This window comes from Anser anser (genome assembly GCF_964211835.1).
Source record: "Anser anser genome assembly, chromosome: 4".
NCBI classification, from domain to species: Eukaryota; Metazoa; Chordata; class Aves; order Anseriformes; family Anatidae; genus Anser; species Anser anser.
The window spans coordinates 14,302,836-14,321,999 of NC_139724.1; the positions used below are offsets into that span (position 1 = coordinate 14,302,836).

General features: G+C 40.8%; 1 protein-coding gene across 12 annotated transcripts in view; it reads left to right on the forward strand.

Annotated features, from left to right (window-relative positions):
• LOC310899493 (uncharacterized protein) overlaps positions 1 to 19,164 on the forward strand; it is a 407,594-nt gene that overhangs the window by 134,490 nt on the left and 253,940 nt on the right. For all 12 annotated transcript variants that reach the window (XM_083835889.1, XM_083835891.1, XM_083835894.1 and 9 more), the window contains 6 exons: positions 737 to 921; positions 1,580 to 1,721; positions 2,211 to 2,344; positions 3,801 to 3,880; positions 6,612 to 10,095; positions 10,205 to 10,342. The gene's annotated coding sequence lies outside the window, so the exon portion shown is untranslated. The remainder of the gene's footprint in view (positions 1 to 736; positions 922 to 1,579; positions 1,722 to 2,210; positions 2,345 to 3,800; positions 3,881 to 6,611; positions 10,096 to 10,204; positions 10,343 to 19,164) is intronic.

Here is a 19,164-nt window from a genome sequence, read left to right on the forward strand (position 1 = left end):
TCAACGTCTGCATATTTGGAGCCTATCTTTCTTGGGTTCCCTGGGAGCCTAGAAATTCTGATATTATGATTATTTCATTTTGAGCAAGCACCATCTTTCATGTACATTCATCCCACCCTCCCCCCAGAACAGAAAGGGGAATAATGGTGGCTGCCTTTTAGAAATGAATAATTCCATTCTTGCAAATGTTGGCTATAAGAAAATTGTGCTCAAAAAAGAAAGAGACAGTAGATTGGGTTTACCAAGGGACAGCTTCTCTCTGCCATTGAGTTTTGAGCTGTCAAGAATCAAAGAAAACAAATGAAGTGGTGCTTAATTTAATTGAAAATTATCCTTGTGGATTTATGACTATTCAATTTTTAGCACCATTATTGTCTTTCTGTTATTACTAAGGTTAAAATTAAAGTGTTTATTGCTATTGTCTAGAAATATTACAGACAAAGCACAGGTTCTAAAGAAGTGGGTGTTGAATAACTTATCTTTGTGGCAGTTCTGTTTTTAAACAATGCACACATACTGTCTAAGGGAAGATATTAGAAAATTGGCTGTACAAAGGAAAGGTAGTAACCGGAGTTTTGACTTAAGTGGTCAGTGACCTGTGCTGCTTCAGTCTTTTAATGTAAGCAGTCTTACAGCCTATAAAACTGGAGATTTTATGGCCCTGTCCCACTGTTGATGTTACAGTTATCAAGCTCTAATAATATATCTCTAATTGGCAACTCATTGATATTCTCAGCCCCAAGGCCTTGACGAGAACAGCTATGGAGAATAAATCACGGCATCTCCCTTCTTGAGAAGTTTATCAGGGAGTAGGTCTGAACAGCTGAATCCTGGTAGAAACAGATCATCTTTGGAGCAAAAGAGTAGAAATAAGGGCCTTGTGTAGTCACAGGAATAAGCAAATCTCTGACAAATCTAGAGGTGAGTTTCTAAAGTACGTGTTGAAAGAATAAAGGCTGTCATGATTTAACCCTGAGTCATGGTGATGGATGGCTTGGCTACAGGAGCACAAGATGCCTGGAGAGGGAACGGCAGAAAATTGAGGTAGCAGGGAAGATGGAACTAAATGGGAGAAGCATACATCTCCCTGCATGTATGGTCACAACATAAGATCAATGACTGGTAGGCTTTTGTCATGAATAAAATATGTCTTTATGTATAGGGCACATAGGGTAGAGAGCAACAGAAAGAAGAAATAGACAGGTGACCAAAGAGCTCAGTAAGTCCCCAAACTTGGGGAGGGGTGGGGAGAGGTGTGATGAGTGTGATAAGCTGGATAACCTGTTCAGCAGAGCAGGACCACTGTCCATATGGCAGGGGCATGAAGAAGAGGGTATTTTGAGGACCGCCAGTGCAGCAAGCCAGGAGGGCAGAGCAGCAGCAGCTTGTTGAGTGGGTTTGAGCTGGAATCAGGTCTGGAGAGGGACCCGGTACTGCAGCAGCAGCATGAGAGCGTTAGGCTGGAGAGGGAGGAGGGGTTTCATGTGTTTGGCAAACATCCATAGCAGGGCTTGGAGTTTGTCATGTGCTTGGGCTGAACAAAAACAATCATGGCACCTTCACTCTTGCTCTTCTCTAGAATCACCTCAAAAATTATGCCCGCTGAATTAATGTATATAACTTTGTGCAATACACCACATCCTCCACTGATTTCAAACCAACGTGGAAAATACACATGGCAAAAATCCTTGGCAGAAAGTTCTAGCATGACAAGCTCCTAAGTAAGTACTGAACAGTTGCTAATTAAAGTTAAGTGCGTAGTCCCTGATTTTTCAATTACCACACTCAATATATAGTGATGCCTTAATTATTTTTGTGTCTAAATATACTTAAAAGAATTCGGTAAGTCTGGAGGTGAACTTCACAAGGCAGATGGTTCTCTCTATTTTCAGTGGTAGACTGGAGGTAGATTGAACCGAAGTTGAAGGGAGGCCCTCTTTGAAAAGTAGCATTGGCTGAAAAACTTTGGCCTTCGATAACCTAAGCTCTTTACAGCAACTTTCATTTATCTTCACTTTAAACTCAGGTGAGCACTTTTCAAGCAATCACTTGTCCCCTAACTAGCCTTGGGGGCAACTAGTCTGCAAGAGAGCATATTGGCCTTCATTTGATAGTTCTAGTTACACAGACCATGATCCTCATTCTCTGCTGTGAGATGTGGAAGTACTACAGTATTCTGTTCAAAACTAGCAGCTGCTCTCCTTCTCTAGCTGATGAGGAGGAGCCTGAATAGCCCTGTCATGAGATCGCTGTGTGACAGATGAGATGAATTGCCCTCCAGAAATGCCTGCTCTCAGTGGGGACCAAGGAGGTAACTACCTTAAACAGGTCACATAACAATCAGGTACGTAAGGGTGTGTGAAAGCAGGCAGATGCCCACGGTTTAGCTGATGTCTGGACTCCTGAGTACCTAATGATAGCCTGCTGCTAGCCTGTTCCCATGGCAGCACCCGTAATGGCCATCCATGTAAAAACTGCTGCTTCTAAAAATATACACCTATGCAACTTGAGGATAATGGTTTAAAACATTTGACACCGGAATTTTTCAGAAGCACTTAGCGTTAAAACTTGTCAGGATTTTCTTGAGCAAGTATTTTTAATCAGAAAATGTCAGCTTATTGAAACAGGAATTTGAGGAACAAAGGTCTGTCTTCAAGAAGTCATCTACAAAGTTAAAAAAAAAAAAGTCCAGATTTAAGGTATTTTCATGACATCATGTTAAATGAAAAGTTTCTGTTGCTTAGTATGAAAAAATGTTTCAAAGCATGTGTTACTTTGGTGCATTTTATTTTGTTTACTGATCAAATTTAGAAGAAAACAATTTGAATCATCTAAAGTACTAAATAGAATTGAGCTGACACTGTGCATGAAGTTCGGGGTGTTGGTGTTTGTTTTTTTTGCATTTTCAGTGTTCCTGTCAACTTGACCCAGGGAATGCTTTTCACATTTTATATGTTCTGCTAGGCAGAAAAATAATGTACTGTCTATGTAGAGTGCTGGTCTAAACTTGTCCCCATTTAGTACAAGGGTAATTTATGTTCCGAGGCTCAGTGGGAGAAAACGTTGGGAAAATTCAGAATGCTTTTGGAAATCTTTCCTATGTTTGCAGTAGCAGTACTACTGTGCTCAGGGTTTTAATGCCAGGAAGTGTATTTTGCTTTAAAAGAAAGACTACGAAGTTTTCTTTACTTTGGAGGGACTGTGGAAATGGGGACACATGCCTTGTAGGATCGACTCTGGCTTCTACTGTTAAGAAATGTAGGCTGCCATTAAGCTATGAAATTTAAACCTCAAAACAAAGTAATTGGGATGAGAATTGCTCTAGCAGTTGGCTGCTAATTCTGAAAAATAATCTACCACCTGTTGTTTAGTCCTTAGGATTAAAGAAGGTTTAATGTTTGAGGCAAGAGAAATTTATTGCTCCAGATGGAGCACGATTTAACAAAAAAAAGTTTATGGGCAAAGATCATATTCAGTGGGCTAGCCTACCACTCTTAAAAAGGCAGCTTGGTATAAGCCACAGCACTCTTAATAGCAACCTATGGACAGACCTGTTTTCTGCCTTTGGGAATTAAGTTCTTTATATTTGAAAGTCACCACAGATGAGTTTATTGCTATTCTCGATATGCTGTGCAATTGTATTTTTTTTCCCTGTGTACATCATCAGATTTTAATAAGAGGCAATAATTTTATTGTCCCACTGAGAATGTAATCAAAGATGTGTTTGGTACACAAGATAAATAGTTGCTGGAGATGAAAATGTGAAAATTCAAGGGTTATTTTGTTTGCGTGTTATTTAGTGACCATCTGGAAGCAGGAAATGCTGGAGATGAGACTTTCAGAAATCAGCAGTATGGAGTAGATGATAAGACAGGATAAGGTAAACCTATTAGTTGAACAGACTGGATTATACTGCCAAGAATCTTTCTGCTCAGGAACAAGCAAACAAAACTTTCTCGATTAAATATATATTCTGGGGACAAAAACGTGTGAAGGAAATACTTCCTAGCTTGGGTATGTGTACAGAGAAAAGGGGAAGAGAAGGCATCCTGTGCTGGATAGGATTCATGTCCCTTCTGCTCAAAGAAAAAAAAAAATCCTTGCTTCCAATTGAGCTTTGTGTCAAGCATTTTCTTCTTTGTACTTTCAGCTTTGTTCCGTTTCCACTCTAGTCTTTTCTTCTCCTTGGATTCAGTCTTCTTGCTTTTTCCCTACTTGGCCCTAAAATTCTAAGGTCTGCTGGTTGAGGAAAATTAAATATTTGTGGGTAAATCTGATTTGTCCACAGAGCCCTTTCAGGGCAGGTCATTTATTCCAGTCCAGGAATTTTCCAGGACATCCTGGGTTTTTAACAAGCTCATAGGCAGTTGTATGTCTTCTTCGGTCATGCCTGCAGTTTAGCTATTTAAGTGCTGGCTGTCAGCTGCTGCCTGCTCCCCTCGCAGACTCCCAGTCCCACACCAGGTGGCTTTCTCTCCCTTTTTCCCAGTCAGGTTCATCCTGCTGAGTGTATGAAGGCTGGAAATCCATAGTAGCCAAGATCAGTGTAATCACCACAAGCCTGTCCTTCCCATCACTTTCCTGATCATGAGGTCCTGCCACCTCCCATGCACTCACATCCCTCTGACCCTGCACTCAGTCTGCTGAGCCAGCAGAAAAATGGGGAGAGGTTGTATGGGGCTTGTTTTTTTTTAAATATACAGAGCAGGCTGGGCACAGGATCAGATGTGGGACTTCATGGCATGGCATGGTGCTCTGGCACGTAAGGGTTGGATCCATTCAGTCTGCTTTAAAGCCAGGGGTCTTGGGCCATTTTATCAAAGGAGCCACCCCTGCCTTCTGGATGGGTCTTTATTGCCTAGAGAGCAGGAACAAGAACAAGGCAAATAGGTGCCTTGTTCTCTCCTGGCCAGCCACAGCTTTTGGAAGAAAACATAACATAATGCAAACTGAGAACAAACTAAGCAGCACTGCCATCTGTAATAGGTATATGGGGTGATATCTTGGTGACTTTTGACAAGCTTTGTAGATGGTGGCGACCTCAGAGTGGGCCTTAACTACAATTTAAGTGTTCAAATTAAAGGGTCTAGTTTTTGGCCACTAGCACTTTGCAGTTCAGTGGCAATAAATATCCAAAGATCCTGAGACATGAAGAAATACCACAAGTACTGTAACTTCTTCTTGTTTTTCTTTACCACAAACACGAGCATTTGTCTTTAAATGGAAGTACTTGCATTTACTAAAGTACTTTGGTTTTCTTTAAATTTTCTGAAAGAAAAGACTTTTAAGCATAAAGATTGTTTGTAGTCTTCTAATGCTGTAAGAAGTACTGATGTTTTGAAGTGAGCTATGCAATGCAACAGCTTAGAAGCAGCATGTTTAGCAGATCAATGGTACTTGAGAAACTTTCAGGGGAGGGAGCCATCTTTTAAGCCATCTTTCTGCCTGAAGCACATTCTGGCAGGCTACAAATGTTTGCCATTCTCAGTGTGTGACCCACCTCAGTGCTATGGTCTAGTAGTTGTGTGGTTGGTATGGCAGAGCAGAGGTACAACTGTTGTGCTTTTGTTCTGGGTGCCTTGTGTGGTTTGCAGAGCTGCATCCTCCTCTGGTGTGTGCTGCTGCCAGTATTGCCCCTGTTGCTGATGGTAATGTCTGTAGTGACTGCTCAGTCCTGACAACTTGCCGTGGTTTTGGTGGGTGAAGAATATTATTATTCAATGGTAAATGAATCCTAGGCAGTGACCAAAGATGTCAAGGGAATGGCTAATGTGTTATGCAGAATATTTGCAAATACTTCTTTACAGTCACACCAATCCCACTGTAGGAAAAATACTATGAATTAAAGATGCAGCCCAGTACCATAATATTTCTACTGCCCCATAGTGGCAGTAGTCTTATAAGAAGTAGGTGGTGGACATCTCATTAAGACATTGCAACAAAAAAATACCCATAGTGTTTGAAGGCCCTTGATCAAAAGACTTGGCACTATTATGGCAGCACCCAGCAGCAGTATTTTGTTAGGTGTTAGCGTTTCACCATGAGCACTCAACCCTGTCCAGATCTTTCAGTAGATGTTTGAGAATCAGATAATCTTAGCACAAAAATCTGCTGAGAAAAGAGACTGATAGCTTAAAGTGATGCACACAGAAACTCATGCATTTACATCCCATCTAAGTTAATCTCAGGAGTGGCAAATAAAAATATCCTCAAATTATCTAGGATCTACCCTCTCACTCCAGTCTTTTCTTAATTCATGTATTATAGTGACAGTGCAATTCTTTGGTGTGGAGATGAATGTTTTTTGCTTTTTTTTTTTTTTAAATGACTGAACTGACAAACATATAGCAGACAGTATTTCAGATAAATGGAAGGAAACAAATCCATTGACTTTGCCTTAGAAAATCGGTAAATGCTGACCTACGCGAAGTGCCAAATGTTAAGAATTTTCTCCCTGACAGAGCTGAATGAAAGATAGAAAACCTGAAAAAAGTGAGCCAGTAGTACATACAAATGCTGTGTTGCTGTATTTAATCCCTCAAAGAAAATTCTATTATCTGCAGCACAACATCAGCAAGTTCCATGTTTTCATCTCTATATTTAATTCACAGGTAATTTCACTCTGGAGACCAGAAACCTTAAACTCTTCAAATGAGTAGCACGTGATACAGATAGCAGTTGTGCTTGGGGAAAATGCCAGTCATCTCATGAAAGGTTTGCTTCCTTGGTGTATGTGGAGGATACCTGGTGCAGATTGTTCGTACAAAGGCACATGGGCATCATGCAAGTTCCAAGGACTTGTCCAGAAGTCTGGAGGAAGCACTGGTTTGGATTTGAGAAGATGTGGTACCTCGTCACTCTACCTTATAATTCTTCTGGGAATTTGGCAAATCCTTTAGTGCAAAAGCATTGGTAATTCAGTGCCTGAATACCCTAAATATGGCCCCCCAAAACTTTGTGTCTGTGTTCCTGGCTTGGCACTGACACAACTGGTCCAGCATTTTATGCCGTATCTTACTGAACTTATGAGGACTTTTGGGGGTGGGATTTTCTCACTCTACCAGAAGGTTAAGACTAGTGTGAATTAGATTTACCAGTGCCTTTGAAGTTCCTATTTGTCGTCATCTCAGCATGTGTTGGCTCCTAGATATGTTTAAAATCCAGCCTCCTGACCATAGCACTTGACATACCACTGCCATAACAAGATTGGTCCCTTAAGAATACTTCTTCAGTTTTGTTCTCCTTAATCTGATATCCCAAAGTAGTGAACTTCCACCACTCCCCTGGATTGTTTAGGATCATTTCACAAGCTGATAAAGTCAGGAAGGACAGATAGCAATTCTGCAACTTGTCTTGACGTATGTGAGTACCCTGCCAAAGTGTATTACAACATATTGAATGGGTCTGTTGCTGGCTGCACCTGGGTTATGCAGAATACTAAGAAGGACTCAGAAAAAGTATTTTTCTTCTTCTCAGTTGGGGGGGAAGAGCTGATACTGTTTTAACCTTACTCTATCTTTCTGTTCCTAAGTTGAACTGGATATATCTAGGTTGGCTACACTTCAGCTTCCACAGGAACAGATCTTTTTCTGGCAGCAGAAAAAGATGCAAATTATTTTCATGTGGCAGGTGTTTCAACCAAATATCCTGGGATCAAACTAACATTTATCAAGTACCTTGAATCACAGCGTTATGTACTCGGTGGGCATTGCCCACGGGGAGGTAATGCATCAGCAGGCTGAGAAGCTTAGAACACAAAGGAAGAGAATAACAAATCACAAATCAACAAACTCAATTGTATTAAACATGCTGCCCAGGGATGCTTTCCTCTGGCAAGAAAATATTCAGATGCAAACTTACCATTAGGAGTTTAAAAAATAAACCAACTGTAGGTAAATGATAGTTATTTGCTAACAAATGCAAGCGGTAAGGATCCTGAGCTCCATTTCAACTACCTTTCAGTTGTATCCCAGGTCCCGGAAGCAATCGTTATGGTTGTTCAATTAAACTTGATTGGGTATGACAGAACCTTACCAAATACTGGCCTCTGAAGGGGTTGTTCTTGCTAAGATTTGAATAACATGCTATTATGAATGATGGTGTTTTAAATTAGTAAGGATGCTGAAAGAAGTAAAAATAGACAAGCCATTGTGAGATTTCCCAGCAGCTGATGTTTGCTTCATTTGAAAAGACACATGAGTTTCAAGCAATCTTAAATGCAATGCCATATAAATTAGACAGGAAAGAGGTTTGCAATGTGTTTTGTTTAGTCAAAATTGGAAAACTTTGAGATGTTATCTTTATAACTTCTTAGTTTCTGGGAAGGACGGTGAATTTAGATTCCCCATAACCACATCCTTTAATGTGGCCTTCTGATTCCTTATCGTTTTGAGCTGGGATGAAGCTCAATACAGTCTGTCAAAGACAAAGTGACAAAAGGGGCTTTGTGTTATTTTTGCAACTCTCAGATTGGCTAGCCAACCTGCTAATGAGGACTACTAGTTAACAATCTTAGTTATTGCAATAGCTAAAGGGTATACAGGTGCTGAGAAGGGAACCACTGCAAGGTACGGGTATCCTGGGGTGCCTCCAGTTGGTGGAAATTTAGCAGGTTCTGGATCCCAAAACATATGGATCCTGGCAGTGCAACCTAGCAGCTCCAAATTTCTGGCATAGGGAACAGTGAAAGAAGGTGACTTCTCTGGCAGTCACATAATGTAACATAAGGAGTTGGTAAAGGGCATGGGGACTGAACTGAAAGCAACCTGTTTCTTTTGTGATAATTTCGTGTTTTTTCACGTGTCCTGTCTGGAGGAAAAGAATTGCGTTAGGGTCTCTTTGTGGCAGCACTCAGATGGCGTAGGTGAGGTAGATTTCAGACGTAGGACGTGAGAGATCACATTTTCTCCATTTTGCTTCTTAGTTTTCTGTTGTTTTTAATCTTGACTAGTCTCCTTTTAGATCTGAGGTTCAAGCGCTGGAACACTTCTCGTTCTGGAAGCCTAGAAGGCAATGCTGCTTTTACTTAATTTTGTACCTTAAAACTCTGCACAAAGAAAGTTAATAGTGAAAGAATTTGCCTCTGTTTTCCGATTCTGCAATTCCGCACTTTTTTTCAGAAGGCCTTCCCTACCAGTTAGGTCCCATTGTTTCCATCAGTGGCATCTCGTAACAATCCTATATTTGGATTGTCATGTTCTTTAATTGAGCATCCTTCAACTCTTCAGTTTCATTTCTCAGCTCCTTTAATGCTGTCTTAATAGTAGTTTTCTCTGAAGACTTCTTTGCAGAGCTTCTTTTCAAATAAATTGGTGTTGAAATGATCATAACCTGGCTTCTCTATTTTTATTTAACGCACGGAATTATCTCAATTGGCATGAAGTTCAGGAAGTCACAAGGCCAAATGCACTTTCATAAATCTGAGATGACTTCACTGAAATCTTTGAATTTACGGTCTCTTAACAGAGAGCACAAGTTGACCCCAGAGCCCACAATATTAGCTCTAATGGGAAATTAGAATTTTCTGGTGCACTGACTTCAATGACACATGGGTAGGATTATCTGAGGATGGAAAGCAAATGTTTGCTGTACCATAGCATGCCCATCTCCTTTGTATACATGCCTGCTCTGTTTGAATGGTGAATTACAGTGACCGAGACTCAGGGTGATCCTGTTAATAACCAGGGTTAAACTCAAAAGAGTGCTTCTGCTGAGAGGATTTTTCCTTCCTGTTTCAAGTGGAGTTGTGGGCCAGGGTTTGGGTTCATTGTGTTCTTGGTTCTTTCAGTACTAATCTTCCTAAGGGCTTGTCTGTGGCTGCAGCACTGTCCAATTGCTTGTCACCATCACAGCTACTTCCCACAGTCTTACCCAAGTGATTACTTAGGCAGGAGCAGTAAACAACAGCAAGGCCCAGAGCATTTCATGTAGGATGTACAGGGAGTGGATTCCTTTAACTTTAAAGATATTATGCTGGATGCCAGCACTCATCTAGTGCTCAGGTTTTCCTTTCATTAGTTTTCTGCTTTCAGCTTACAATGTTATTAACAACGTGAACAACTGTTCTGTGTGTGCCTTGGTCATGGAGGATTCCAGGTAAAGCTGATTTCTTTTTGCTTGTTAACTTCTTCACAAATTGAATTCAGTGCCCCATCTCTTATATGTTTACACTATCAATCACATCTTTTTTTTGCCTTGTTTCAAGACAGCATTTGTTTGGAGTCTATCAATGACAGTCAAGGATCTGACCAAAACTACATCTTTTTATCTTGGCGCTGAGTGTTGCTGATTAATGTGGGAGGAGTAACAGAGAATGCAGTAGAAGGGCTGCTCATTCAGTGAGGTCTGTATACACAACGTGTTACAAACTGCCCCCCAAACATGCTATCCTTCCATGTCCTTTTGTCATCTGTTTAAATCAACAGGACAGGCTGTATTTCTATACGCAGCTAGTCTGTAAGGGCAATGTCATGTGTCAGAGGGTTTGGGTAAGCCAGGAATACCCCGAGCAGACCTGTCGAAGATGGCTGGAACATAGGATGTGTTCCCACCTGGCAGATACCAGTAAAGTATCTGAGCAACTACAAACCATTGCAGGGCCTGTGTGGGAAGCAAAGGCAGGCTAAAGCCTCGTTTTCCTCCATGTCCTGAACAGAATTTGACCACAGTAAAATGACGTACACTTGGCTACTACAAAGCAATCTCATGCATGCTTTAACTGGCGTGGTAGGATAAATGCATCCTGCATTATATAACCATCAATCCAGCTCCCATAGCAACAGCATCCATGTCACCAGTTCTGCCAGCGATAACCATGTTGTAGTAATCTGCAAATATTTAAATTGTACACGATTGGCTTGTCAGTTTTGTCACATGTGTTTATATGCAAACAGATCTTATGACTAGCGCTTCCAAAACTCACTAGGAATGTGTAAGCCCTGAACGCTTAACAGGTTTCGTTGCTTGGGTCTGACCTGAATGTTAATCACGGTTTTCCTTAGATGAGCATTAAATCTCTTATGCTTCTGGAGACGAACATCAAAATTCAAATATTTAATTTGCTCGTTGACATTTATTAAAATAGCTTCATGCTTGAATATGAAGTTAAGGCAATGGCAGCTAATTTTGTTAGTCTAGATGACGTTGGAAGTAAATTTAAATCTGATTGAGAACCATTTAATACTGAGAAAAGAAGGGAATAAAAGGTCAATGGTATAAGATTATGATATCGTCAAACACGGCACAGTTTAAGGTTAGGCTTTAGAAGTAACTAAATGAAGCGTCAAAAACAGTAGCAACTGGGACATGTCCAAAGATTAGGAGAGGGGTCTTTTAATGTTTACCAAAATAGGTGTTAGTGTCACAACAAGGTGGAGACCTCCTCTTGCCTAGAGATGAAGTCAAAGATGCTCAAAGTTTCTCAGGACTTAAGTTTTACTCTTCAGCCTGACAGTTCTTGGGCTGGGAGGTTGACTTGGGATTTAGTAGAGGTGTATGTGTTCTGTGAGCCTTCATTTCCATCCGAGGAGAAAGTTGCTCGTTCAAAGGCAGCCATTTAAATGTTTGTGTGTGCTTGCACTTTCATGCATACATACTGTAGAAAGGCTTTGTTTTGAATGATATTAAGTACATGAGATCCCTTAACTTCCGGATAATGAGGAAGGCGTTTGCAAGTATATATGCGAAGGAAAGTCTGTATTTTTCAGGTAAGTTTCAAAAATAATGAGAAGGATGGACAAGAATACTTGTCATCCTCTTTAATCACCTGCTCAAGTAACTGGCTTGTCTCCTATCAGTAACTGTCTTCTTGGATATAATTTCAGTTTTACACCACTTGCTTATATGATTGCTTCTGCTGTTGGCCTGGAACACTGTGAATTGTGAATGTATTGTTAAATTCCTTTCCATTGTGAGACCATGATGCTGTTACTGAGAGAGAAATGTCTTTAATCCCCTGGGGTAGGGATCAGCTAGGGTTGTGTAAGTACAGAGGATTATATTTTTTTTCTTTTTAACAAAACCTTTTGTATATTTACCGATCAGTAGATTGGCACATATTTATCCAGTAAATCTTGGGGCTAGTCCGTTCTGCAAACACTGCGAGGTTTGGTTTGAGTTTTTCTGTTTTGGTTCTGTTTCATTGTATTTCTCTGGAAATGCTTCTTTTGGACCCTTCTGTCGAGGTGGTTACCATGTTTCCTTAATCTTGGCTGTCATGCTGAACTAGCAGTGACCTCCTGAAGAAGTTAGTGTTAAGTGAAACTTCCCAGTTTCAAAATACAGCTGTCTGTCACTGGTGCACAGGGGTCCAGTGCCTAATGCCAGTTTGAGCAAATTTTTATTTTTTTATTTTTTATTTTTATTTTTTTACCTAGAGAATACTGTTCTGGATTTTCAGTGGAGTGTCCTAGAGAAAAGGATGAAAATTCTTAAGATTTCTCAGACTGGGAGTTGGTTTGAATTAACCCTATCTGGGAAGACTGCAACTGGGATTTCGTACTGGAAATCTCTTCCTGGATGCTCTATTTCAGGAATGCATGGGAGGTAGCATCTGGTCATGTTGAAGAATGCAAATGAGGACATCTCCATTGACAAATGGCTTGTCAAATGCGTACCCTAGAAAACAGAAAAAAGTGACCATCTTATTTTGCAAGCAACCAAAATGCAGGGGACAGTTCCGGGGGCTTATGTGAATGAGATCTGTTGCTTGCTGTTTGGCAGACATTGCTTTTCTCTGCGGACTTAGAATTCTGTGTACAAATTTGGGCTCAAAAAGAAATTCTGTTGATAACATTGGTTTGATAAAGTTGCCTTGAAGCTTTTTAAGCAACTTCATGGATCAATCTGACTTTCCAGAGTCATTTTGTTCCATTTACTTGTTTGCAATTGTATGGCAAAGTACAGCAATGGTTCACTTTCTATCACTTGGTCTTGGTTTAGTTGAAGGAACACAGAATGACTTTTTACAGCATCAAAGTTTTCATTTTTTGAAAATTAACGTTGAGAGGAAATGATAGAGGATTCATGGCCTCAGACATTCAAGCAGAGACATTTGGACCAACACCCAGTTGCTCTCCAAGCACAGTTTCCCACTGCTCCAGCAATCAGCTTATCTGAGAAGTGATGCTCACTGCTAATTTACTGAATACCTTTGGCAGCAGATGAGCAACTTCCCATACGCTATTTGAGGAACATGCCTTCCTGCAATCTGGAAAGACCATATGTAGGAGAAGGCTGAGTTTCTGTACTCTTGTAGTCTTTGAACTGAGTCCAAGCAGTGCCAGTCTTCCCGAGACTTTTTGTGCTGAGAAGACTTCCCTTCACAGCCATTAGAAGACAACTGAAAGTAAACTGCTTGGTCACAGCAACACGCGCTCTCTGAGATGAGATCTAGAGCTGCTTAGGAGAATCACTGCCAAAGCCTCACAGCATTTGGTTTTATAAAACCAAATTTTCTAACAATTGACATTTCCATTTCCAGACCTATTTCCTGGCAGACTGGATTAACCCTGCAGGCACAGTAGCTCTGTGGAAGCCAGTTACAGGAGCTTTGCAAGCATTTTGGTTCCTGAGGTCAGGCAGAACCTAGGGAGTGTGGTCCTGGGGTTTGCTAGGGCTCCCTTGAGCCTGATGAGTAATCAGTTTTCTTGGATCTTTGGTTCTGGCAGTGTGGGGATTTGAGATCTATTGGCACCATGCTGAAGCAGGCAAAGTCATCCCAGAAATCTGGATTCCCAGTCTTCCCATGTTCTGTGCAAGATGGCAAAGTGTGTGTGCAAATGTATGAACCGTGGCTTTTCTTTACATAGATGATGTCAAAGTTTGGAACTGGAAGAAATTACATATTGAAAAAAAAAAAACAATTTGCTTGTGAAATCATTTTGTTTATAGCTCTATTCAGGGTATTAGAAAATGAAGCCTTTCTGTTTTCAGGATGGATGGAAAACAGGTACTTGCCAACTTATCTGTACCCTCCTAACAGCACAATCATACTCTGACCATTCAGACAGAAGCTCCATGTGAATACTCTTCTCTGTTTTGCTCCCTCTCTTAGCTCATCTCTAAGACTTTGGATTTGGAGATAGAATTAAGAGCTAAAAAATAGGCTAAGTTTTGAGAGAGCTCTAAAATGAACTGTTTTTTTTTTGTTGTTTGTTTGTTTCTTTTTCCTTAAGTGTGCTGAAGATTATGATCTTTTAGCTAACTTCAATGGGGAGTTTCGTAGGTATTAGCCTATTGCCAATTAAACTCATGTTTACAGCAAGTCTTTGTTGTAATAACAGCCAATTCACCAAGAATTAGTGCCAGCCTCTTTAGGTAACATCCCTGCTCTGATCATGGAGGGCAACGTGATCCCTCCAAGTCACAGCAATCCCTGGAAGACTCATCCTACTCTATGTTCAAATATGAAGACCAAAAAATAAAAATAAGAAATGCACTCGGTTCTTCCTAAATTGGTCACCCTGACTTGTGTCAGGGGATGTTTGCTGTAGGAAGGTGTTGGCTCTAGCAGCTGTGAAGAAAGCAGCATTGCACGAGCCATTGTTTTTAAGTTAATCTCAGATAAGAAGTGGGCAGATATTCTTGCCCAGCCTCTGTTGGAGGGTGGGTGCGATACCTTGGTCCTCTGCTGGTGGAAGAAGGGCCCATCAATAAAGAGGCCAGAGAGCAGCTTCCAGTAATTTTTAGATCAGGCATGTGTAAAAGGAGAGATAAATGTGAGAGCTGGTGATACATAGTGAAAGCAAGCCGTTTAAAGTTATTTCTGGCTCTTCCTTTCACCCTGCTTCCTTGTAATTTCTCCAGCCATGTCCAGGCTTAGATTTATCCAATCTCTCTTCTACATCCAAATACTTGTATTTCCCAAGGACTGGCACAGCTACGAGCTGATGCTGTTTGTATTTGATATAATAGAGATATAGAGCTGAAAGACCTGACATTTCTGCCAGCTGGGTCTAAGCCTTCTCACTATCTATCTTTGCAGCTGCGTGTAGATGCCAGACTGGATAGGGAAGGAGATTTGCTCATTTTTATGGTGCATTGTTGTGTGTTTATCAGCTTTAGCAAGAAAGAAGGAAAATTAACTAGAACTGGGTGCTTTCATTAACTCCAGGCAAATGTTGGCATCGTGTTGGTGGTGGTTTTTTGTTTGTTTGTTTGTGGTTTTTTTTGTCCCCCCATTGTTAATTAAACTCTCATGACTGTGTCCTTTGCCTTTGGGAAAATTTTGGAGATGTAGATCTAAATACAAGAGCTAAACCCTTCTTAAAAACTAAATGAGAATCACAGGGCCGTGGCTGGAGTGTTGTATATTTTGGAAAAGCATTCTTAGCAGTTTAGTTGCTGATTTCCATAACTTGTCTGCATTGGCAGGCAGTGGGAAACCCACAGGAGTCTCTCCCTAGCTGTCTGCTCTTACCATCCATTGTAATGCACGTGGCCAGCTTGCTCTCAGATTCCGACATAAACAGATTTTAAACTAAAGCAGGTATAGACAGAGCTGTTTAAAACACGTGGCATTTCTTTTAGCTTGTTAGGTCTAGTATTAGGGAGGAGTGAAGTGGGTATATTGGAGAAAGCAAGGTTTAAATGTTTCCTAGTTCCCGGATGGGCATCAGACACTTAGATATTCTCTTTGTTCTCCGTTGTTTCTGTACAGGACACAGGTACCTGCTCTTGGCCTAGCATGTCCCATTTAGAGTATCTTCCTTGCCACCAAGATGCCCAGATGGGATCTGTTGCCTGCTAACTTCAGTGGATTGTCCTAGCTGACTTAACCAGCATTGCAGATACTTCCCTAGCTGGAAAAAGACCTTCGTTCTGAGGAGTAGATGCTGATGTGCACTCTTCATTTTCATTCTTACAATAGCTACGCTCTGCCAATTATGCTATAAATAAACTGGTGTGTAGGAAGGTAATATATACAGTATGTTCCTGGCTGTTCTCTCTGTAGTGGGAACTCTGTAGGTTCAGTGTCAGAACATTTTAGGGATTAAGGGTTGTTTCACAAGCTGGTCAAGGAAAATAATTGACATATCTGCGTGCCTGCAGCCCTCTCGGTGTACAGCAGGAGAGTAGATTTCACGGCTTTAAAGCCACATGCTGTGTTTTGGAAACTCATCCCTGTCTCTTAAATCCCTGCAAATAGGCACAAACGAGGACCTGATGGATTGCTTTACCTGGAGCCAGCTGTCATATATCGGCATGTCAGAGTAGACTCTATTCAGCTTCCTTAAGCATTTGCTTTCATCCCGAAACAAAAAAAAATCAAATCAAGGTTTGCTCTACAGATGGTCTCCATTCAGCTCTCAGGACAAGTGATACAGTTTGCAGATGTGCCTTGTGAAAAAGACACAAATAAAGGGTGCAGATACATGGTGGAAGGGATATATGGAGACCCAGAAGTGGGTCAGGTACTTTTAGAAAATCCTACTATATTCTCAGTTTTGTTTCCATGCTAGCCCAAAGCCCATGTTTTAAACACTACCTGAACTTAGAAAGCAATTTTTAAAGGCCTGCTTAAGTCAAATAGGAGCCTTCAGTAGAAGTTAAACTCCTAAGCATCTTTCAGAAATGGATCTTAAGCAGCTAGGTGCTTTGGAAATTTCTACCTTGTGAGCCTTGTTACTGACAGCTATTTTGAGTTGCCAGGCAACAAAGCAGTGGTTCCTTCTTGATGGCTTAGACCTGCTAGGAACTTGAACAGAGCAATCCACTTCCCTGAGCCGGTGGCAGTGCTTGAGGACTCCTTTCAGCTTTGGGAAAGTGACACTGGAAGTGAGAGGGTGGATCGAAGGCTGCTGGGTGGGGAGGGAGGAATTGGACTTTCTTTCAAAAAATACTTAAGGAACTGGTGTGTTTAGTTAGAGTAACCTCAAACGCAGAACATCCCGTCCCTCATGTCAACATGAGGTCCCTTTGGAGGCTCCTCTGGGGTCCTTTTGTTCTTTCCTAATTATTCAGAGCTGCTGTCAAAGTTCAGGCCCTGCTCAGCTGCTTCTGCACCCCTAACAGAAGCTTTTCTTTATCACCTTTTCCTACTTAAGCATTCCCTATCTTATTTGTGTAACGCATGTAGGTAATGCAACTACCTTTCTTTTTTTTTTTTAATGTCTTATTTTCCATCCCTCCTGATTCCCTCACCATTTTTTTCACCCAACCCCAGATACAATTGCAAAGAAGATCCTGTAATCGGTAAACCATTGCCTGACTGACTTTGCTCAGATGCTTTCCCCTCTTTCATAAGAGAGAACTGCCACAGTTATCATGTGCTAAATGCATACATTTATATTTTTCCTATCACTCATTCAAATATAATTTCATGTTTTGGAGAAGCAGGTATCTTTTTACTTCTATTTTTTTTTGTATTCCATATTAAGAACAAATAGAAAGTTTCATGTCATTAACAGCAATGAAAAGGCATGATTTGAAAAATTAAAATGCCAGTACAAGTAAGTGTGTATGTGTATGCATATGTGTGTCTATCTGTAGATGATGAAAGGATGATAGGGTGATTTGGAGAAGGAGGAGATGGTTGTCAGTGGGCTCTCAGGGAACTGGTGTTTATTTCTTTAGTCCTGATTTTTTTAGCCCTGTTCTCCAAGAGGAGTGACTGAGGCAATTAAATTGTTAGGCAGTTCCTTCAGTACTTGTAAAAATCTCTTGGCCCAGTTGCATAGAGGTAACTAAGGTAATTGTGTTGTAGTGGATGGAAGAGGTGAGCTTTGCAGATTAGTGCCCCTGCTGAGAGCAGGACACAAAACTTGGCTCTTAGGAATTGTTGGGCAGCAGCTAGCTTGACTGCTGGCCTGACCATAGCAGCTGGCATAATCTGCATGATATTTGCTCTAGGTTAGCCACAGCATACAGTAGCTCCTTCCATGAAGAGTAGTCCAAGAGAAAAGGGGAAAAGTGCAGGAGTTGCTATTATGGGACACCCGGCCTACAGGTGCACGATACCACCTTCACTGGTTTCACAACTTCAACAAACTGCAAATTGTTCCAATAGTAGTAAATAACACTGCCGGAAGGTAGCAATGGGACTCACCTGCAGGAACTTTGCAGCCTTGTGGTTTTAAACTTTCTAACCTATTAAAAATGTGGATTAAAGTATAAAATGTACTGTGCACTAAATGCACTAAAACCAGCCGTAGAATCCAGCCTTTTATTTCTTCACCATGACTTCTTGGATATCTCAGAATAAAGCTGGAAATATTTAACACAGAGGTAGAAGGTGGTAGCTTTTAGATGAGAGATACAGATTCTGAAATGGAAAAGCAAAGCAACGCTTGGTGACATTGGTAGGTGGAGTTGTAATACAAGGTGATTTACTGCGTTGCTTGTCACTAGAAAAATCCTCATGTAGGAGATGTGCTTGCTCTGAACTATGGAGTTCATCACTCCCATTATTTTAAGGATTTAATAAGGTGCTATAAAGATGCGCCAGTTTCTTTCCATTGTCATAACAGCAAGTCTGACCTCCACTTCTGAGAAATTTACCTTAGCGTTGGAGAGACCTTGCACTGGGCAGAAGTTAAGCTTTGTGAATGTGGGATTTAGCCAGTGTAACCCACCTGGAAGCCCTTTGGGGGTTGGATGTCTTACTGAGGATGCTTCATTTATGCTTCTGGGTACTGTATGTTTTGTTTAGCTGTAACTGCAGAATCTTTCTACCAAATGTTTGGCTCTTTATTCAAGTGTGGCTTGGGATAGTGCCATATTCTGTATAGCTTAGCTTGCTATTTCTCTCTATTCAGTAGAGCATGAAGCTGTTTTAGATTCCTGGATATGGTTTTTCACTACTGTTAGAAGCAAGTAGTGCCATTGCCTTGAAATCTTACTGCTTATATTTTATGAAGTACTATGTCTATTCCTAGAAGCATTAATAATGTATGTACTCTGCAATTTCAATACTCAAACACTGAAGGCACCTGGTACGTGAGAACCTATTTAAGTTGATAAGGCAAAGCTAGATGAATAGGATTATCTGTTTCCTAAGCGTACTGAATACAATGGCATGTACATTATATGCATTCAGTGCTCTTTATGGAAATGTCTGGCAGCATGTTGTAGTCCTTGCTTGGAAATAGTGGAATTGGCATTAAAAGGTACAGAGTTATTAAATTAAGAAGGGTATTAATGGTAAGCTAATTGTCCTTGTTGGGT